General features: G+C 33.3%; 1 non-coding gene across 1 annotated transcript; it reads left to right on the forward strand.

Moving 5' to 3' along the window:
* The first annotated feature begins 295 nt into the window (after positions 1-295).
* Positions 296-367, forward strand: TRNAE-UUC (transfer RNA glutamic acid (anticodon UUC)). The gene has a single exon. It is a non-coding gene; the product is annotated as a tRNA-Glu (tRNA).
* Positions 368-7,884: the final 7,517 nt, after the last annotated feature.

Here is a 7,884-nt window from a genome sequence, read left to right on the forward strand (position 1 = left end):
TTACTATTTTACTGCTTATCTATTTTTATATTTTATACTCATTTTCTATGTTCTTTTTGCGCTATTTTAGAAGAAAGGTGCATGTTCTGTGAGGTGAATGCATCAGAATTATTGTTCAGAAACTTTTCCGTATGTTTTAAGCTTTTCTTCAAGCAAAAAGTTGACAATGGAAGCAGTATTATAACTTTTACTTTGTTTTCTATGCAAAGGAAAGATTATAAAAACAAATGCATTAAATCTCACAACAAAATGGTAATACTTTCTTTATCAGCCATGAAAAGAAATCGCTGCTGTATCCCATGTGGTCTAGTGGTTAGGATTCCTGGCTTTCACCCAGGCGGCCCGGGTTCGATTCCCGGCATGGGAAGTAATTTTTTCATTCTCATCTGCAGTTATGTGCAAGTGTTTAAACTCTAATATGTGTATGTGTCAAACCAGGACGCCTATTCTATGATCACTGGATCTGTCTACAACTTGAGCGAACAATATTGACTCAAAAGAACCGGTATGGACAGCCATCACAACTTATCGGAGAAAGCCATTCTGTGGTCCTCAGTTGGAGGGCGGGTGGGTCCATTTAACTTTACTGGAAGGGGACAAGGCTTCAAGGAGCTTTAGACCAATCGCAGTACAGACGAGTGACGAAATTTATAGCGCGCGCTGGCTGAAATTCTAAGAATATTCTCCCATTATTTCACTAACTCACACACTGCATTTGTAGTTCGAAAAAAAAATTGCACAAAACAGTATTATGACCAACACGCAGTAGAATATGCTGCTGTGTTATGTGAAAGAAAATCTCGTTTTTTAATGGGAAAGTTAACGCAGGAATTTAGAGGTAAGAAATAAAGAGTGATATGGGATACCATGAAAGCAATGGTAAATAGATAAGAGTAAATGAATTAAGCTTACTTCAAATCCTTTTAGAAATAAACAATTTTAATTATTTAAATTTATAATATGATTAATTTGCATTACAATCTAATAGCAAACTAAGTTTTTTTTTTTTTTTTTTTCTTTTTTTTCCCATGTTTACATTAAAACTGTTTTCCCGTAATTTATTGTACAGTTACTATTCGAAAAATATTTCTTTAAATAAGAAATTAGAAAGAAAATATTTCTTTCTTAATATTTCTTCCCTTTTTTTATTTTCTTTTTCTATGAAAATTATTTCTTTCAGGAAAAGAAATAAAATTCATTCGCTATTATAGTATGGCCGATTGCTGCTGCATTCAATTATCACACACGCATCAAAATGCTTTATTTTAAATAATTTATTCTATAATTAACATGAAAGAAAATATTTTTTCAATATAAAATATATAACCAAAATTAAACTAATCTATCCTGTATGTGTGAGTAATTCGTTTTGCAATTTTTGTCACACAATTACTAATACCTTTTTTTCAATATTACATTGCTGTTATTTTAATTTTGTATATAAGAACTGCTCAGTTTAAATATTCTTCCTTCTCAAAAGATTTTGTTCTTTGAAAATAATTAAAAGATAGTAATATTTTCACAATGGAAGTACTAAAGTAAAAATAATCAGTGTAGGTCTCCTGCAGTTCAAGTCCTTATCAAACCAGCGTTTCGACACATTTTAAATAGAAAACTAATAATAATCAATATCTCTTTTACAATATAAAAATGAGAATGCTATGAACAGTATTTTAATTTATTATTATTTTTTTTTTTTTAAAGTTTGCAAAGGAACAATGATTTTTTAATACTATAATAGGTTACAAAAGTATTATTCCATGAACAAACCCTCAGTCTTACAGCATTGTTACTTTATAGCATAATACAATAATAATACAGTATAATTCTGCTAACAAGCCCACCAGCCGCCGAGCGGTAGCGTCGCTGAACGCAGGTAGTTTGGTCCGAGATTCGAATCCCGCGAACGAGCTGGACGGCGTTTTCGTGGCTTTCCCCATGTGTAACGTGTATACGAGCCAGTTTCCCTTAGAAAGTCCTCACTTAGAAACCAGTTTTAAAACGTATTAAAATTACACACACACACATACACACACACACACAAAAAAAAAAAAAAAAAAAATCTGAAAGCTTTTAGATTTTATATTACTCCCAAAGGGCCATTTTTTTAACGTTTTGCGTGTTACCTTTATTTATTAAATATCATGTTTTTCGCACTTAAACCATAAAATTCAATTCAACAGCAATATCATATAATTTTAAAAAAGCATATTTTTAGAATTTCCGATACATAGTCTCGCGCGCTAGAGATGAAAGTGTTTTTTGCCATTGCTCGCTTTGAAATCGTTGGGTTTCTTAATCAAAAACTCATAAATGCTTTACAAAATATGATATATGAAATGGATAGTAATACAAATTCCCAGTTCCAAATTTGGGCCTCCAGATGCCTATATTAGGATGGAGGATTACGTTATTCAGAATTTCATGGCTCTAGGTACCGTTGTTTTATCACAGTGCGAGAAACATTCATACATTCTGCAGATTCCTCATTATTTAATTTCTTTAAATATAATAGAGTGCGATAATACTTGGTGGCAACGATTTGAAAAGTGAAACGCCACAAAATGGCAAAACGAAATTAATAGCCCCTCTGGGCTAAAACTTATTTTTAAAAGTATCACACTAGTAGTAGTACAACTACTGAAAAAAATATTATAAATCTATTTTATAGTTTTATAATTATTATTATTATTATTTTTTTAAATTTTTATTTTAGTGTGAATTTCGCGTAATAATGAACGACATTTTTTCTGTTCACAGTATTATTCGTAAGGTATTCAACTGTTAGATTTTAAAGTAAACGTAATTCTTGCTGTACATAAATCGAGTAGAAGGCATCGGATGTCTATATTTGTATTAAATGAAGAAGGTTTATGTGCTTGATAAACTTATTATCTTCTACATTTTTAAAGCGTACAATTACAATTTATATCTATAATTTCAGGAATAGTATAACCTTTCTTTCAGTAGAAATTGCGTTCTTGTTTTCTGAATGTGGCTCCAAATACTCTCTCAGTTCATCCCAAATTAAAATAACTATAAATTTTGGCAATCTGAAATACGCAATGAAAACATCTTTTGGCAGAGCAAAAGCATCAACATATTTTCTATAAATTCGCCATCGATTCAGAGATCTACGACGGTATTCTTCGTTTAAATATGAAAAAAATCAGCGGCGAAAACACATACAAAGCCATTGTCTACTTAGTACGTCAACTGGACAACCCTGATTGACGACGTGGCAACACTTTTTCACGCGCTTTCGACAACTTCCGTACTCAGAGAATATAGGATGTTGGGCAGACCTGTTTTTTACTAGCAGCGACATCTGGCGGCCCACAACTTGCTGTCGACTCTCGTAGCGTAGAATAACCGTCCAGTTTTCATTTTTCACGGCCTGTTATGTACGCTTTAAGATCGCAGTACCCTCCTTTTAATCAAGCTCACAATTTAGACGATTACCATTCTGAAAGGCGAAATCTTTTTATCTCTCAAATTATAATACTATATTGATTATAGCGAACTGAGAAATTTAAAGCCAATATATGGATTTCTTAATAATGTTATGAACTTTTATACTGCTTGTATAATTACTAAATTATGTTGGTAACGCTGCAGAAATTATGTTGGTAACGCTGCGTCTTCATCTGCAGAAAATTTGGAAATAAATTTTTTGAGGTACCATTTCAAAATGTTAAAGTTTTAGAAACAAAATCTTTAACTCTGTCCAATACGTGTATTTCCATTTTAACTTCCAAATTATAACACCAAACTTTCTTATCTGTGTAAAAAGGAGACATATTTGAAAGCAATATATTTAGTTTTTAATTAGATAGTTTTCAATAACAACAGGATTATCAATAAAATATAATGAACGTTTTTTTTAAACGACTATCCAGGATTCCAGATAATTTTGGTCATCCGTAGTAGTGGTCAGCTTATGCTGGTATCATACAAGCGAACGCGAAACGCGACAGATGATTTTCCTAGTGTAAAAGTAAGTTTCTTACCCCCAAATTTTTCCTATAATAGGCAGAAAATTATGTTTCGCGTTACGTTATATATAGTTTTACCAATCAAAAAGAAAGAAGTACTACATGAGCTAGCTACATAACCTAAGCCCGGAAAATACCTGGAAGCAAAGATTCTTCGAAATGTTGAATTCGACAATGTGTTGCGGGAATTTGTTTTCCGGTCTGATAGCAGCATCAGATGCTGAGTTCCGATATGTATTTATCTTGTTAAAAATAATTGTCACTTTATAAGGTATTTCTCCCGCCTTCTTAGCGAGCCTTCTTGGTGTAGAGTTCCGCGATTCGATTCCCGGCGAAGGCGTTGCATATTTTTCATCTTTCCTGCTTCCAAAATATCTAATGTCTCTACAACTTTAAGAAATCATCCTCATCTGGTGTAAAGTATTTTGAAAGGCTGTGAAAATTAAAGCCGCATCACTAATTTTTTCCAAAGGACTTTTGTATTTGATGCTATCGCTAAGCTCGTGTCTCATATTTTTCTAGTTTTCTTACAAAACGATTCACCAGGTTTTGTCACATAGATGAAAAAAAGAAAGGCTTTTACTGTAGAAATAATAAATATAATTCTTATCAGATAGCTACAATGCTCTTTTTCATCAAATTCTTTAATGAAAACAAAATAAAAGGAAAAAAGTAAAATTGTAATACTTTAAAAAGCAGCAGTGTTGCCATTATTCAATTAAAAATAAAATATGCGTTCATTTTTGGCATGGCGGTAGAAAAGCCAGCTTCTTAACCTTCGCCTTGGGTTCGAATCCTAAGAAAAGGAACAAATATTATTTGTAAGTATATAGTATCTACCAGCTGACGTGGAACGGTGTTTAAGACACCCCGCGTACCTGGGCCCAGTGCCCTTCCCCGAATCGAACGAATCAAAATTTCGAAATAATATACTTAACACGTTAAGAAATAAGATAACAAATTTGCTTTATTGAATTCTTGGTTTTAGATATATTATAAATGTAATGAATTAATTGGAGATTGTTCAGAAAGCTGATCGAGCTGGGAACAAAAAGTACTAAGTGCACAGTGCAAGCGGTCGTAGTGGTAATGTTTAAACAATTTAAAAAGAATACATAGAATAATAATACAGTAAGAAAAAAATTCAAATCAAGAAAGGTAAAATTATAAATAAAATGACATTCAATACTAATTATTTCATTATTATCCTGGGGTTACGTATGGCCATGGGCCGCTTTTTATGCTGCTCATCCAGATAGTTATAGTTATAGATCCAGATACCAGGATGACTAAGAGTTTTCATTTTTGCATGAAATTTAAGTGCTAGATGCTAATAAAAGGATCTTATTTGGACAATACCAAGTTCTTCATGAATGGTATTATTACAATGAATGGTACCAGGGTGTTTTGGAGATCTACCTGAGAACACAGTTCTGTGCAGTTTGAAATTTTTTTCTGTTAGATTTACAAGAATATGCCCAGACCGGACAGGCATAACATACTATGGGCTGCAACTTGGGGGGGGGGGACTTATAAATGAGTAACTTGTTGTCAGTAGATAGAACGCTGCTTCGAGCAGTTAAGGGGTAAAGTTTAGCTTTACGAACTCGAAACTTCTGAAGAATAATAGGGAACGTGTGGGGTACAAGTCTCCAAGTGGAAGAATTAGTGATGATCACTGTATAATAGCTGCTGTTTGGGAGGTCTTATACATAATAGTCCAGCCGAATATCCTCTGGTGGTAGGAGACCCTCGGACCTATCCCCTGGCATATTCTTCACTAAAACTGTGAACACCAGGAAAAGGAAGGACAAAAACGGCAGAAAAAGAACGGAGTTTTCCTTTTCTAGGAGGGGGGTGTAATTCGGTCATCCCCTGTGGTGCATGCTGGACAACATTCTTTTCAGTATTGATGAGGCTAAATATGAGTTTTGGCTATTCTCGACAAATGCATTTAGTTGCAATAGCAGTAACGTTTATTTTGGGAAAAGATACTGCTAATGTTAGACCCAACAGTTCGTAGCTATATACTGTATTCATTAAAAGAAATGTTTATTTTTACTTTTGTGCTAATGATTTCAGTCACAGCTTGCTGTAATGGTTTGCCTACGCACACATTTATCTGCAATACATCTGCGAATTTTTACCATCTCATGCCCCATACTTGCTAATCGTTTAAGGGTCGCTACATTTCTAATTCAAATATTCCGTTTCTGTGCTCACGAAAACCGTCTGAGTACTTTAATGGCCGTTCTATTACATAACATTGAGTATTCGGCTTTGTGGAATAACGATAGTTTCGTGCTCATCCTCTTCTAGTTGGACGACGAAAACACGCAGAATGTTCTGGGCTCTCTTTCGTGAGCACTCGCCACAGAACAATAGAATTCTTGGTGCTGTCTCACTGAAAAACAATTCTTCCCCCCCCCCCCTGACGGTCTCTAGAAAGCTTCCATTTTGGCATTGGGCAAATCACTTCCACATAAACAAATCTGTTTTTGCATTGGCATGTGCCTTCCTTGTGGGAATTCAGGGTCAAAGACCCCCAAACCACAAATGTGGTCATACGTTGAAGAGAAAAACAAACAAAATGCAAAAACGCGTTTCTTACCTTACGGATATGGGAATAAACAGATGTATTTGCGGTTATATTGTAAAATTCCATCAGAAAAGCCAGTTTTATTAAAGCGGGTTTTCCCTAGCCTTTCTCTTGCATCGATCCCTTTTAAAAGAATGATTTTCTTCAGAGATCTCCTTACTTTTATCCCTGTAATATATAACACTCCACATAATCATGACATAAATAATTACAAATAAGTAACTTAAAAATAACAATCAGGCTAAGAATGTGAGCAAAAGTTTTGACAAAATTTGTTTACTAAGTTCATATTTTATTATTTTTTGTATTGGTTTGGTTTGGTTTGGTTTATTGAGATTACGGAAAAGCACACTAGGGTTATCTGCCTAAGGGGAGGGATGCCTTCGTGGAGGACTTTCTAAGGGAAACTGGCTCGTATACACGTTACACATGGGGAAAACCACGAAAACGCCCATTCAGCCAGCCCATTCGAGGGATTCGAACCTCATATTTTTTTTTTTTTTGTATTATTATTTTAATTTTGCAGATATAAGCAAAACTTCAGAAACAAAATCACATACTCTAATTGCATAAATGTTCTATTTTAATGAATGTGATGGCTGTATCGATGCATATTTAAAAAAAAAAAAAAAATATTTGACATAAAATTCCTTACCTTAATTCTTAAATCACATTGTTCAAAAATACTTGACCTGTTTCTTATTTTGAGGTAAATTATTAACTTGACTAAAGCCAACTTCCGCTAGGTAAATCTCAATAATATTGGTTCAGTAACAATTTTATTTTGAGACATTTCTCTACGATAAATTCCAAAACTTAGCGTATCCATATTTTTGTAAAACATTTGTACTTTCATAAAGGACTACATTTAAAGGGTTAGTTTACCATCATTTCAATGAGCAATTTAAATAAATAAATACACTTATTATTTTTCATTCTTGTTATATTCTTGACATCAGAAACGTCTTTACCATAGATCTTACAACCTTTTGTAACACTATTAATACTATAAGGATTTGTTAGACTACAATGTTACACATGCTCCAAATCGGCTCTTGATCAAGAATTAAACTACTTAACAGTAGCTGCTATTGGCAAAGGCTTTTCACCTAATAATATTGACAAAGCGGTTAAAAAACACATTAAAAAACACTCTCTCGTTTTAGGAGATTATAAAAATTCTGTTTCCATTCCTTTCTTTCTATCAGTTAGTTATAAATTGCACAGATTTTACACAAATTCAACTTTCGAATCATTTTCTCTTTTATCAATAAAATTCGCAGTTCCATA

This window comes from Stegodyphus dumicola, chromosome 8 (assembly GCF_044657685.1).
Source record: "Stegodyphus dumicola isolate Sdum_Otavi_A_Nest chromosome 8, ASM4465768v1".
Lineage (NCBI taxonomy): Eukaryota > Metazoa > Arthropoda > Arachnida > Araneae > Eresidae > Stegodyphus > Stegodyphus dumicola.